The sequence below is a fragment of the Carcharodon carcharias genome, assembly GCF_017639515.1.
Source record: "Carcharodon carcharias isolate sCarCar2 chromosome 38 unlocalized genomic scaffold, sCarCar2.pri SUPER_38_unloc_3, whole genome shotgun sequence".
NCBI lineage: Eukaryota > Metazoa > Chordata > Chondrichthyes > Lamniformes > Lamnidae > Carcharodon > Carcharodon carcharias.
The window spans coordinates 56,111-69,346 of record NW_024470797.1 but is presented as its reverse complement, the minus strand read 5'-3'; positions in this window follow the sequence as shown (position 1 = coordinate 69,346).

The following is a 13,236-nucleotide window of genomic DNA, read 5'->3' as shown; positions in this document are numbered from 1 at the left end:
TAGCAGTCCCTTTGTATATTATAGGGAATAGCAGTCCCTGTGTATATTGTAGGGATTAGCAGTCCCTTTGTATATTACAGAGAATAGCAGTACCTGTGCATATTATAGAGACCAGCAGCCCCTTTGCATATTATAGAGAATAGCAGCCCCTGTGTATATTATAGAGAATAGCAGTCCCTGTTTGTATTATAGGGAATAGCAATCCCTGTGTATATTATAGAGAATAGCATTCCCTGAGTGTATTATAGAGAATAGCAGTCCCTGTGTATATTATAGAAAATAGCAGTCCCTGTGTATATTGTAGAGATTAGCAGTCCCTGTGTATGTTATAGAGAATAGTAGTAAATGTGTATATTATAGAGAATAGCAGTCCCTGTTTGTATTAGAGAGAATAGTAGTCCATTTGTGTTTTATAGCAATAGCAGTCCTCGTGTACATTATTGAGAATAGCTGCCCCTGTGTTTATTATAGAGAATAGCAATCCCTGTGTGTATTATAGAGAATAGTAGTCCCTGTGTGTATTTTATGAGAAAAGCAGTCCTTGTGTATATTATATAGAAAAGCAGTCCCTGTGTATATTATAGAGAATAGCAGTCCTTGTGTATATTATAGAGAATAGCAGTCCCCGTGTATATTATAGAGAATAGCAGTCCTTGTGTATATTATAGAGAATAGCAGTCGCCGTGTATATTATAGATAATAGCAGTCCATGTGTATATTATAAAGAATAGGTGTCCTTGTGTATATTGTAGAGATTAGCAGTCCATGTGTATATTATGTAGAATTGCGGTCTCTGTGTATATTGTAGAGAATATCAGTCCCTGTGTATATTATAGAGAATAACCGTACCTGTGTACATTATAGAGAATAGCATTCCCTGTGTATGTTATAGAGAATAGCAGCCCCAGTGTATTTTATATAGAATAGAAATCACTGTATCTATTATAGAGAATAGCAGTCCCTGTGTATATTATAGAGATTAGCTGCCCCGATTATATTATAGAAAATCCAGTCCTTGTGTATATTATAGAGAATAGCAGTCCCTGTGCATATTATAGAAAATAGCAGTAAATGTCTATGTTTTAGAGAATAGCAGTCCCTGTGTGTATTATAGAGAATAACAGCCCTTGTGTATATTATGGAGAATTGCATTCCCTGTGTATATTATAGAGAATAGTTGTCCCTGTGTATTTTATAGACAATAGCAGTCCTTGTGATATTTTAGAGAATAGCAGTCCTTGTGTATATTATAGAGAATAGCAGTCCATGTGTATATTAGAGAGAATAGTAGTCCCTTTGTGTTTTATAGGAATTGCAGTCCCTTTGTATATTATAGGGAATAGCAGTCCCTGTGTATATTGTAGGGATTAGCAGTCCCTTTGTATATTATAGAGAATAGCAGTACCTGTGCATATTATTGGGAATAGCAGCCCTTGTGTTTCTTACAGAGAATAGCAGCCCTTGTGTATATTTTAGAGAATAGCAGTCCCTGTGTGTATTATAGAGAATAGCAGTCCCTGTGTATATTATAGAGAATAGCAGTCCTTGTGTATATTATAGAGAATAGCAGTCCATGTGTATATTAGAGAGAATAGTAGTCCCTTTGTGTTTTATAGGAATAGCAGTCCCTTTGTATATTATAGGGAACAGCTGTCCCTGTGTATATTATAGAGAATAGCAGTCCCTGTGTATATTATAGAGAATAGCAGTCCCTGTTTATATTGTAGATAATAGCAGTCCATGTGTATATCATAAACAATAGGTGTCCTTTTGTATATTGTAGAGATTAGCAGTCCATGTGTATATTATGTAGAATTGCGGTCTCTGTGTATATTGTAGAGAATATCAGTCCCTGTGTATATTATAGAGAATAGCCGTCCCTGTGTACATTATAGAGAATAGCATTCCCTGTGTATGTTATAGAGAATAGCAGCCCCAGTGTATTTTATATAGAATAGAAATCACTGTATCTATTATAGAGAATAGCAGTCCCTGTGTATATTATAGAGATTAGCTGCCCCGATTATATTATAGAAAATACCAGTCCTTGTGTATATTATAGAGAATAGCAGTCCCTGTGCATATTATAGAAAATAGCAGTAAATGTCTATGTTTTAGAGAATAGCAGTCCCTGTATGTATTATAGAGAATAACAGCCCTTGTGTATATTATAGAGAATAGCATTCCCTGTGTATATTATAGAGAATAGCTGTCCCTGAGTATTTTATAGACAATAGCAGTCCTTGTGATATTTTAGAGAATAGCAGTCCTTGTGTATATTATAGAGAATAGCAGTCCATGTGTATATTAGAGAGAATAGTAGTCCCTTTGTGTTTTATAGGAATAGCAGTCCCTTTGTATATTATAGGGAATAGCAGTCTCTGTGTATATTGTAGGGATTAGCGGTCCCTTTGTATATTATAGAGAATAGCTGTACCTGTGCATATTATAGAGACCAGCAGCCCCTGTGTATATTATAGAGAATAGCAGTCCATGTGTATATTATAGAGAATAGTAGTCCCTTTGTGTTTTATAGTAATAGCAGTCCCTGTGTATATTATTGGGAATAGCAGCCCTTGTGTTTCTTATAGAGAATAGCAGCCCGTTGTGTATATTTTAGAGAATAGCAGTCCCTGTGTGTATTATAGAGAATAGCAGTCCCTGTGTATATTATAGAGAATAGCAGTCCTTGTGTATATCATAGAGAATAGCAGTCCATGTGTATATTAGAGAGAATAGTAGTCCCTTTGTGTTTTATAGGAATAGCAGTCCCTGTGTATATTATAGGGAATAGCAGTCCCTGTGTATATTGTAGGGATTAGCAGTCCCTTTGTATATTATAGAGAATAGCAGTACCTGTGTATATTATAGAGACCCGCAGCCCCTGTGTATATTATAGAGAATAGCAGTCCATGTGTATATTATAGGGAATAGTAGTCCCTTTGTGTTTTATAGTAATAGCAGTCCCTGTGTATATTATTGAGAATAGCAGCCCCTGTGTTTCTTATAGAGAATAGCAGCCCTTGTGTATATTTTAGAGAATGGCAGTCCCTGTGTGTATTGTAGAGAATAGCAGTCCCTGTGGATATTATAGAGAATAGCAGTCCTTGTGTATATTTTAGAGAATAGCAGTCTCTGGCTAAATTATAGAGAATAACATTCCCTGTTTATATTATAGAGTTTAGCAGTCCCTGTGTATATTGTATATAATAGCAGTCCCTGTGTATATTGTAAAGAATAGGTGTCCCTGTGTATATTATAGAGAATAGCAGCTCTGTGTATATTATGGAGAATTGCAGTCCCTGTGTATATTATAGAGAATTGCTGTCCCTGTGTATATTATAGAGAATAGCAGCCCTGTGTATATTATAGATAATTGCAGTCCCTGTGTATATTGTAGAGAATTGCAGTCCCTGTGTATATTATAGAGAATTGCAGAACCTGTGCATATTATAGAGAATAGCAGCCCTGTGAATTTTATAGAGAATTGCAGTCGCTGTGTATATTATAGAGAATAGCTGTCCCTGTGTATTTTATAGACAATAGCAGTCCTTGTGATATTTTGGAGAATAGCAGTCCTTGTGTATATTATAGAGAATAGCAGTCCATGTGTATATTAGATAGAATAGTAGTCCCTTTGTGTTTTATAGGAATAGCAGTCCCTTTGTATATTATAGGGAATAGCAGTCCCTGTGTATATTGTAGGGATTAGCAGTCCCTTTGTATATTATAGAGAATAGCAGTCCCTGTGTATATTATAGAGAATAGCAGTCCTTGTGTATATTATAGAGAATAGCAGTCCATGTGTATATTAGATAGAATAGTAGTCCCTTTGTGTTTTATAGGAATAGCAGTCCCTTTGTATATTATAGGGAATAGCAGTCCCTGTGTATATTGTTGGGATTAGCAGTCCCTTTGTATATTACAGAGAATAGCAGTACCTGTGCATATTATAGAGACCAGCAGCCCCTTTGCATATTATAGAGAATAGCAGCCCCTGTGTATATTATAGAGAATAGCAGTCCCTGTTTGTATTGTAGGGAATAGCAATCCCTGTGTATATTATAGAGAATAGCATTCCCTGAGTGTATTATAGAGAATAGCAGTCCCTGTGTATATTATAGAAAATAGCAGTCCCTGTGTATATTGTAGAGATTAGCAGTCCCTGTGTATGTTATAGAGAATAGTAGTAAATGTGTATATTATAGAGAATAGCAGTCCCTGTTTGTATTAGAGAGAATAGTAGTCCATTTGTGTTTTATAGCAATAGCAGTCCTCGTGTACATTATTGAGAATAGCTGCCCCTGTGTATATTATAGAGAATAGCAGTCCATGTGTATATTATAGAGAATAGTAGTCCCTTTGTGTTTTATAGTAATAGCAGTCCCTGTGTATATTATTGGGAATAGCAGCCCTTGTGTTTCTTATAGAGAATAGCAGCCCTTGTGTATATTTTAGAGAATAGCAGTCCCTGTGTGTATTATAGAGAATAGCAGTCCCTGTGTATATTATAGAGAATAGCAGTCCTTGTGTATATCATAGAGAATAGCAGTCCATGTGTATATTAGAGAGAATAGTAGTCCCTTTGTGTTTTATAGGAATAGCAGTCCCTGTGTATATTATAGGGAATAGCAGTCCCTGTGTATATTGTAGGGATTAGCAGTCCCTTTGTATATTATAGAGAATAGCAGTACCTGTGTATATTATAGAGACCCGCAGCCCCTGTGTATATTATAGAGAATAGCAGTCCATGTGTATATTATAGGGAATAGTAGTCCCTTTGTGTTTTATAGTAATAGCAGTCCCTGTGTATATTATAGAGAATAGCAGCCCAGTGTTATATTATAGAGAATAGCTGCTCCTGTGTATGTTATAGAGAATAGCAGTCCCTTGTGTATTATAGAGAATAGCAGTCCCTGTGTATATTATAGGAGAATAGCAGTCCCTGTGTGTATATATAGAGTAATAGCAGACCCCTGTGTATATTATGAAGAATAGCAGTCCCCGTGTATATTATCAGAGAATAGCAGTCCCTGTGTATATTATAGAGAATTGCAGTCCCTGTGTGTATTATAGAGAATAGCAGTCCCTGTGTATATTATAGAGAATAGCAGTCCCTGTGTTTATTATAGAGAATAGCAGGCCCTTTGTATAATATAGAGAATAGCAGCCCCTGTATATATTATAGAGAATAGCATGCCCTGTGTCTATATTACAGAGAATAGCAGGCCCTGTGTATAATAGAGAACTAGCCGTCCCTGTGTATATTATAGAGAATAGCAGCCCTGTGTATATATAGAGAATAGCAGTCCCTGTGTATGTTATAGAGAATAGTAGTAAATGTGTATATTATAGAGAATAGCAGTCCCTGTTTGTATTAGAGAGAATAGTAGTCCATTTGTGTTTTATAGCAATAGCAGTCCTCGTGTACATTATTGAGAATAGCTGCCCCTGTGTTTATTATAGAGAATAGCAATCCCTGTGTGTATTATAGAGAATAGTAGTCCTGTGTGTATTTTATGAGAAAAGCAGTCCTTGTGTATATTATATAGAAAAGCAGTCCCTTGTATATTATAGAGAATAGCAGTCCCAGATGTATATTACAGAGAATAAAGGTCCCCGTGTATATTATAGAGAATAGCAGCCCTTGTGTATATTATAGAGAATAGCAGTCCCTGTGTGTATATTATAGATAATAGCAGTCCATGTGTATATTATAAAGAATAGGTGTCCTTGTGTATATTGTTAGAGATTAGCAGTCCATGTGTATATTATGTAGAATTGCGGTCTCTGTGTATATTGTAGAGAATATCAGTCCCTGTGTATATTATAGAGAATAACCGTACCTGTGTACATTATAGAGAATAGCATTCCCTGTGTATGTTATAGAGAATAGCAGCCCCAGTGTATTTTATATAGAATAGAAATCACTGTATCTATTATAGAGAATAGCAGTCCCTGTGTATATTATAGAGATTAGCTGCCCCGATTATATTATAGAAAATACCAGTCCTTGTGTATATTATAGAGAATAGCAGTCCCTGTGCATATTATAGAAAATAGCAGTAAATGTCTATGTTTTAGAGAATAGCAGTCCCTGTGTGTATTATAGAGAATAACAGCCCTTGTGTATATTATGGAGAATTGCATTCCCTGTGTATATTATAGAGAATAGTTGTCCCTGTGTATTTTATAGACAATAGCAGTCCTTGTGATATTTTAGAGAATAGCAGTCCTTGTGTATATTATAGAGAATAGCAGTCCCATGTGTATATTAGAGAGAATAGTAGTCCCTTTGTGTTTTATAGGAATTGCAGTCCCTTTGTATATTATAGGGAATAGCAGTCCCTGTGTATATTGTAGGGATTAGCAGTCCCTTTGTATATTATAGAGAATTAGCAGTACCTGTGCATATTATTGGGAATAGCAGCCCTTGTGTTTCTTACAGAGAATAGCAGCCCTTGTGTATATTTTAGAGAATAGCAGTCCCTGTGTGTATTATAGAGAATAGCAGTCCCTGTGTATATTATAGAGAATAGCAGTCCTTGTGTATATTATAGAGAATAGCAGTCCATGTGTATATTAGAGAGAATAGTAGTCCCTTTGTGTTTTATAGGAATAGCAGTCCCTTTGTATATTATAGGGAACAGCTGTCCCTGTGTATATTATAGAGAATAGCAGTCCCTGTGTATATTATAGAGAATAGCAGTCCCTGTTTATATTGTAGAGATTAGCAGTCCATGTGTATATTATGTAGAATTGCGGTCTCTGTGTATATTGTAGAGAATATCAGTCCCTGTGTATATTATAGAGAATAGCCGTCCCTGTGTACATTATAGAGAATAGCATTCCCTGTGTATGTTATAGAGAATAGCAGCCCCAGTGTATTTTATATAGAATAGAAATCACTGTATCTATTATAGAGAATAGCAGTCCCTGTGTATATTATAGAGATTAGCTGCCCCGATTATATTATAGAAAATACCAGTCCTTGTGTATATTATAGAGAATAGCAGTCCCTGTGCATATTATAGAAAATAGCAGTAAATGTCTATGTTTTAGAGAATAGCAGTCCCTGTATGTATTATAGAGAATAACAGCCCTTGTGTATATTATAGAGAATAGCATTCCCTGTGTATATTATAGAGAATAGCTGTCCCTGAGTATTTTATAGACAATAGCAGTCCTTGTGATATTTTAGAGAATAGCAGTCCTTGTGTATATTATAGAGAATAGCAGTCCATGTGTATATTAGAGAGAATAGTAGTCCCTTTGTGTTTTATAGGAATTGCAGTCCCTTTGTATATTATAGGGAATAGCAGTCTCTGTGTATATTGTAGGGAATTAGCGGTCCCTGTGTATATTGTAGAGAATAGCAGTCCCTGTGCATATTACAGAGAGCAGCAGCCCCTGTGTATATTATAGAGAATAGCAGTCCATGTGTTATATTATAGAGAATAGAGTCCCTTTGTGTTTTATAGTAATAGCAGTCCCTGTGTATATTATTGGGATAGCAGCCCTTGTGTTTCTTATAGAGAATAGCAGCCCTTGTGTATATTTTAGAGAATAGCAGTCCCTGTGTGTATTATAGAGAATAGCAGTCCCTGTGTATATTATAGAGAATAGCAGTCCTTGTGTATATCATAGAGAATAGCAGTCCATGTGTATATTAGAGAGAATAGTAGTCCCTTTGTGTTTTATAGGAGAATAGCAGTCCCTGTGTATATTATAGGGATTAGCAGTCCCTGTGTATATTGTAGGGATTAGCAGTCCCTTTGTATATTATAGAGAATAGCAGTACCTGTGTATATTATAGAGACCCGCAGCCCCTGTGTATATTATAGAGAATAGCAGTCCATGTGTATATTATAGGGAATAGTAGTCCCTTTGTGTTTTATAGTAATAGCAGTCCCTGTGTATATTATTGAGAATAGCAGCCCCTGTGTTTCTTATAGAGAATAGCAGCCCTTGTGTATATTTTAGAGAATGGCAGTCCCTGTGTGTATTGTAGAGAATAGCAGTCCCTGTGGATATTATAGAGAATAGCAGTCCTTGTGTATATTTTAGAGAATAGCAGTCTCTGGCTAAATTATAGAGAATAACATTCCCTGTTTATATTATAGAGTTTAGCAGTCCCTGTGTATATTGTATATAATAGCAGTCCCTGTGTATATTGTAAAGAATAGGTGTCCCTGTGTATATTATAGAGAATAGCAGCCCTGTGTATATTATAGATAATTGCAGTCCCTGTGTATATTGTAGAGAATTGCAGTCCCTGTGTATATTATAGAGAATTGCAGAACCTGTGCATATTATAGAGAATAGCAGCCCTGTGAATTTTATAGAGAATTGCAGTCGCTGTGTATATTATAGAGAATAGCTGTCCCTGTGTATTTTATAGACAATAGCAGTCCTTGTGATATTTTGGAGAATAGCAGTCCTTGTGTATATTATAGAGAATAGCAGTCCATGTGTATATTAGATAGAATAGTAGTCCCTTTGTGTTTTATAGGAATAGCAGTCCCTTTGTATATTATAGGGAATAGCAGTCCCTGTGTATATTGTAGGGATTAGCAGTCCCTTTGTATATTATAGAGAATAGCCAGTCCCTGTGTATATTATAGAGAATAGCAGTCCTTGTGTATATTATAGAGAATAGCAGTCCATGTGTATATTAGATAGAATAGTAGTCCCTTTGTGTTTTATAGGAATAGCAGTCCCTTTGTATATTATAGGGAATAGCAGTCCCTGTGTATATTGTTGGGATTAGCAGTCCCTTTGTATATTACAGAGAATAGCAGTACCCTGTGCATATTATAGAGACCAGCAGCCCCTTTGCATATTATAGAGAATAGCAGCCCCTGTGTATATTATAGAGAATAGCAGTCCCTGTTTGTATTGTAGGGAATAGCAATCCCTGTGTATATTATAGAGAATAGCATTCCCTGAGTGTATTATAGAGAATAGCAGTCCCTGTGTATATTATAGAAAATAGCAGTCCCTGTGTATATTGTAGAGATTAGCAGTCCCTGTGTATGTTATAGAGAATAGTAGTAAATGTGTATATTATAGAGAATAGCAGTCCCTGTTTGTATTAGAGAGAATAGTAGTCCATTTGTGTTTTATAGCAATAGCAGTCCTCGTGTACATTATTGAGAATAGCTGCCCCTGTGTATATTATAGAGAATAGCAGTCCATGTGTATATTATAGAGAATAGTAGTCCCTTTGTGTTTTATAGTAATAGCAGTCCCTGTGTATATTATTGGAATAGCAGCCCTTGTGTTTCTTATAGAGAATAGCAGCCCTTGTGTATATTTTAGAGAATAGCAGTCCCTGTGTGTATTATAGAGAATAGCAGTCCCTGTGTATATTATAGAGAATAGCAGTCCTTGTGTATATCATAGAGAATAGCAGTCCATGTGTATATTAGAGAGAATAGTAGTCCCTTTGTGTTTTATAGGAATAGCAGTCCCTGTGTATATTATAGGGAATAGCAGTCCCTGTGTATATTGTAGGGATTAGCAGTCCCTTTGTATATTATAGAGAATAGCAGTACCTGTGTATATTATAGAGACCCGCAGCCCCTGTGTATATTATAGAGAATAGCAGTCCATGTGTATATTATAGGGAATAGTAGTCCCTTTGTGTTTTATAGTATAGCAGTCCCTGTGTATATTATTGAGAATAGCAGCCCCTGTGTTTCTTATAGAGAATAGCAGCCCTTGTGTATATTTTAGAGAATGGCAGTCCCTGTGTGTATTGTAGAGAATAGCAGTCCCTGTGGATATTATAGAGAATAGCAGTCCTTGTGTATATTTTAGAGAATAGCAGTCTCTGGCTAAATTATAGAGAATAACATTCCCTGTTTATATTATAGAGTTTAGCAGTCCCTGTGTATATTGTATATAATAGCAGTCCCTGTGTATATTGTAAAGAATAGGTGTCCCTGTGTATATTATAGAGAATAGCAGCTCTGTGTATATTATGGAGAATTGCAGTCCCTGTGTATATTATAGAGAATTGCTGTCCCTGTGTATATTATAGAGAATAGCAGCCCTGTGTATATTATAGATAATTGCAGTCCCTGTGTATATTGTAGAGAATTGCAGTCCCTGTGTATATTATAGAGAATTGCAGAACCTGTGCATATTATAGAGAATAGCAGCCCTGTGAATTTTATAGAGAATTGCAGTCGCTGTGTATATTATAGAGAATAGCTGTCCCTGTGTATTTTATAGACAATAGCAGTCCTTGTGATATTTTGGAGAATAGCAGTCCTTGTGTATATTATAGAGAATAGCAGTCCATGTGTATATTAGATAGAATAGTAGTCCCTTTGTGTTTTATAGGAATAGCAGTCCCTTTGTATATTATAGGGAATAGCAGTCCTGTGTATATTGTAGGGATTAGCAGTCCCTTTGTATATTATAGAGAATAGCAGTCCCTGTGTATATTATAGAGAATAGCAGTCCTTGTGTATATTATAGAGAATAGCAGTCCATGTGTATATTAGATAGAATAGTAGTCCCTTTGTGTTTTATAGGAATAGCAGTCCCTTTGTATATTATAGGGAATAGCAGTCCCTGTGTATATTGTTGGGATTAGCAGTCCCTTTGTATATTACAGAGAATAGCAGTACCTGTGCATATTATAGAGACCAGCAGCCCCTTTGCATATTATAGAGAATAGCAGCCCTGTGTATATTATAGAGAATAGCAGTCCCTGTTTGTATTGTAGGGAATAGCAATCCCTGTGTATATTATAGAGAATAGCATTCCCTGAGTGTATTATAGAGAATAGCAGTCCCTGTGTATATTATAGAAAATAGCAGTCCCTGTGTATATTGTAGAGATTAGCAGTCCCTGTGTATGTTATAGAGAATAGTAGTAAATGTGTATATTATAGAGAATAGCAGTCCCTGTTTGTATTAGAGAGAATAGTAGTCCATTTGTGGTTTTATAGCAATAGCAGTCCTCGTGTACATTATTGAGAATAGCTGCCCCTGTGTTTATTATAGAGAATAGCAATCCCTGTGTGTATTATAGAGAATAGTAGTCCCTGTGTGTATTTTATGAGAAAAGCAGTCCTTGTGTATATTATATAGAAAAGCAGTCCCTGTGTATATTATAGAGAATAGCAGTCCTTGTGTATATTATAGAGAATAGCAGTCCCCGTGTATATTATAGAGAATAGCAGTCCTTGTGTATATTATAGAGAATAGCAGTCGCCGTGTATATTATAGATAATAGCAGTCCATGTGTATATTATAAAGAATAGGTGTCCTTGTGTATATTGTAGAGATTAGCAGTCCATGTGTATATTATGTAGAATTGCGGTCTCTGTGTATATTGTAGAGAATATCAGTCCCTGTGTATATTATAGAGAATAACCGTACCTGTGTACATTATAGAGAATAGCATTCCCTGTGTATGTTATAGAGAATAGCAGCCCAGTGTATTTTATATAGAATAGAAATCACTGTATCTATTATAGAGAATAGCAGTCCCCTGTGTATATTATAGAGATTAGCGCCCCGATTATATTATAGAAAATACCAGTCCTTGTGTATATTATAGAGAATAGCAGTCCCTGTGCATATTATAGAAAATAGCAGTAAATGTCTATGTTTTAGAGAATAGCAGTCCCTGTGTGTATTATAGAGAATAACAGCCCTTGTGTATATTATGGAGAATTGCATTCCCTGTGTATATTATAGAGAATAGTTGTCCCTGTGTATTTTATAGACAATAGCATTCCTTGTGATATTTTAGAGAATAGCAGTCCTTGTGTATATTATAGAGAATAGCAGTCCATGTGTATATTAGAGAGAATAGTAGTCCCTTTGTGTTTTATAGGAATAGCAGTCCCTGTGTATATTATAGGGATTAGCAGTCCCTGTGTATATTGTAGGGATTAGCAGTCCCTTTGTATATTATAGAGAATAGCAGTACCTGTGTATATTATAGAGACCCGCAGCCCCTGTGTATATTATAGAGAATAGCAGTCCATGTGTATATTATAGGGAATAGTAGTCCCTTTGTGTTTTATAGTAATAGCAGTCCCTGTGTATATTATTGAGAATAGCAGCCCCTGTGTTTCTTATAGAGAATAGCAGCCCTTGTGTATATTTTAGAGAATGGCAGTCCCTGTGTGTATTGTAGAGAATAGCAGTCCCTGTGGATATTATAGAGAATAGCAGTCCTTGTGTATATTTTAGAGAATAGCAGTCTCTGGCTAAATTATAGAGAATAACATTCCCTGTTTATATTATAGAGTTTAGCAGTCCCTGTGTATATTGTATATAATAGCAGTCCCTGTGTATATTGTAAAGAATAGGTGTCCCTGTGTATATTATAGAGAATAGCAGCCCTGTGTATATTATAGATAATTGCAGTCCCTGTGTATATTGTAGAGAATTGCAGTCCTGTGTATATTATAGAGAATTGCAGAACCTGTGCATATTATAGAGAATAGCAGCCCCTGTGAATTTTATAGAGAATTGCAGTCGCTGTTGTATATTATAGAGAATAGCTGTCCCTGTGTATTTTATAGACAATAGCAGGTCCTTGTGATATTTTGGAGAATAGCAGTCCTTGTGTATATTATAGAGAATAGCAGTCCATGTGTATATTAGATAGAATAGTAGTCCCTTTGTGTTTTATAGGAATAGCAGTCCCTTTGTATATTATAGGGGAATAGCAGTCCCTGTGTATATTGTAGGGATTAGCAGTCCCTTTGTATATTATAGAGAATAGCAGTCCCTGTGTATATTATAGAGAATAGCAGTCCTTGTGTATATTATAGAGAATAGCAGTCCATGTGTATATTAGATAGAATAGTAGTCCCTTTGTGTTTTATAGGAATAGCAGTCCCTTTGTATATTATAGGGAATAGCAGTCCCTGTGTATATTGTTGGGATTAGCAGTCCCTTTGTATATTACAGAGAATAGCAGTACCTGTGCATATTATAGAGACCAGCAGCCCCTTTGCATATTATAGAGAATAGCAGCCCCTGTGTATATTATAGAGAATAGCAGTCCCTGTTTGTATTGTAGGGAATAGCAATCCCTGTGTATATTATAGAGAATAGCATTCCCTGAGTGTATTATAGAGAATAGCAGTCCCTGTGTATATTATAGAAAATAGCAGTCCCTGTGTATATTGTAGAGATTAGCAGTCCCTGTGTATGTTATAGAGAATAGTAGTAAATGTGTATATTATAGAGAATAGCAGTC